Source organism: Conger conger, chromosome 19, assembly GCF_963514075.1.
Source record: "Conger conger chromosome 19, fConCon1.1, whole genome shotgun sequence".
Lineage (NCBI taxonomy): Eukaryota > Metazoa > Chordata > Actinopteri > Anguilliformes > Congridae > Conger > Conger conger.
In genome coordinates, this window is record NC_083778.1 from 21,067,437 (window position 1) to 21,069,936 (window position 2,500).

Here is a 2,500-nt window from a genome sequence, read left to right on the forward strand (position 1 = left end):
GCGTACAGGTCTGTAACAGCACAGACACACAAGGCTACAGAGAGCGTACAGGTCTGTAACAGCACAGGCACACAAGGCTACAGACAGTGTACAGGTCTGTAACAGTACAGACACACAAGGCTACAGACAGCGTACAGGTCTGTAACAGCACAGACACACGAGGCTACAGACAGCGTACAGGTCTGTAACAGTACAGACACACAAGGCTACAGACAGCGTACAGGTCTGTAACAGCACAGACACACGAGGCTACAGACAGCGTACAGGTCTGTAACAGTACAGACACACAAGGCTACAGACAGCGTACAGGTCTGTAACAGCACAGACACACGAGGTTACAGACAGCGTACAGGTCTGTAACAGCACAGATACACAAGGTTACAGACAGCGTACAGGTCTGTAACAGCACAGACACACGAGGCTACAGACAGCGTACAGGTCTGTAACAGCACAGACACACGAGGTTACAGACAGCGTACAGGTCTGTAACAGCACAGATACACAAGGTTACAGACAGCGTACAGGTCTGTAACAGCACAGACACACGAGGCTACAGACAGCGTACAGGTCTGTAACAGCACAGACATGCCAGGCCATGAAATGCCACAGGTCTGCAAGGCTTGTCGAGCAGAATTTTTTTTTTTTTTTTTTATATCATGAATTATTATGCGGCTACAAAATTGTAATGGCCAATCACTCAGCTAAATCACTACCAAAAAAAAAGCAATAAAGGCACAAGCAATATTCTACTATAATTAATGTCAAAAACAATTCACTTAACTGGGATAACTTTATGAATTCAATCAATTTGTCAATCATTGTACCCTGCTCATTTCATCACACTGTTATGTTTGTGTGTGGGGTTGTGTGGGTTTGTGTGTTACAGGTTGTGTGGGTTTGTGTGGGTTTGTGTGTTACGGGTTGTGTGGGTTTGTGTGGGTTTGTGTGTTACGGGTTGTGTGGGTTTGTGTGTTACGGGTTGTGTGGGTTTGTGTGGGTTGTGTGGGTTGTGCGGGTTTGTGTGGGTTTGTGTGGGTTTGTGTCTGTGTACGGTAGTGTCAGGTCGCTCCAGGTTTTCCCCTGTGTGGCTCCTTCCTCAGCCCCTTCAGAGAAACAGGGTGTTTGTTCAGGGGGGGCGTGAGCGGCACAGGGGGTTTAGTGACGGGGATTATGGGCCAGACTGGCGCGTTCACACCCCGCCGCCGGCCAGAACCGCCCGTTCCCACGGCGATGCGCGGGTCTGTGGGCTTAACGAAAAGCCCCGTCATAACAGCGTGGCACCAGCGCGGGGGCAGAGTCTGCAGCCCGTACACACACTGCTGACAGCACACACACACTGCTGACAGCACACACACACTGCTGAGAGCACACACACACTGCTGAGAGTACACACACACTGATCAGAGTACACACACTGCTGAGAGCACACACACTGCTGAGAGCACACACACACTGCTGAGAGCACACACACACTGCTGAGAGCACACACACTGCTGAGAGCACACACACTGCTGAGAGCACACACACACTGCTGAGAGCACACACACACTGCTGAGAGCACACACACACTGCTGAGAGCACACACACCCTCATCGGAGTACACACACACTGATCAGAGTACACACACACTGATCAGAGTACACACACACTGATCAGAGCACACACACACTGCTGAGAGTACACACACACTGATCAGAGTACACACACACTGATCAGAGTACACACACACTGCTGAGAGTACACACACACTGATCAGAGTACACACACACTGCTGAGAGTACACACACTGATCAGAGTACACACACACTGATCAGAGTACACACACACTGCTGAGAGTACACACACACTGATCAGAGTACACACACACTGCTGAGAGTACACACACTGATCAGAGTACACACACACTGATCAGAGTACACACACACTGCTGAGAGTACACACACACTGATCAGAGTACACACACACTGATCAGAGTACACACACACTGCTGAGAGTACACACACACTGATCAGAGTACACACACACTGCTGAGAGCACACACACTGATCAGAGTACACACACTGCTGAGAGTACACACACACTGCTCAGAGTACACGCACACTGATCAGAGTACACGCACACTGATCAGAGTACACGCACACTGATCAGAGTACACACACACTGCTGAGAGTACACACACCCTGATCAGAGTACACACACTGCTGAGAGTACACACACACTGCTCAGAGTACACGCACACTGATCAGAGTACACACACCCTGATCGGAGTATACAGAGGGCATGGGAGGGCGTTGTACAGTCAGGAATTGCTGCATAGCATTGAGACTATGGGATGAACAGGTGTCCCTTAAACAGTTACCCCCCCCCACCCGGTGAGGAATCTCCCCCGTCTCTATCTCAGGTTTGGTTGGGAGGGGTAGCGATTCCCCCCCTTGGATGTGGGACCAGTGTCTGAGAGGGAGAGGGGTGAGGGTTGGAGGGTAGGGGAGAGGGGGTGAGG

The 2,500-nt window shown here is 50.6% G+C and overlaps 1 protein-coding gene across 1 annotated transcript in view; it reads left to right on the forward strand.

Annotated features, from left to right (window-relative positions):
• Window positions 1-2,500, forward strand: part of LOC133118852 (neuron navigator 3-like) — a 114,763-nt gene that overhangs the window by 102,687 nt on the left and 9,576 nt on the right. The window lies entirely within an intron of this gene.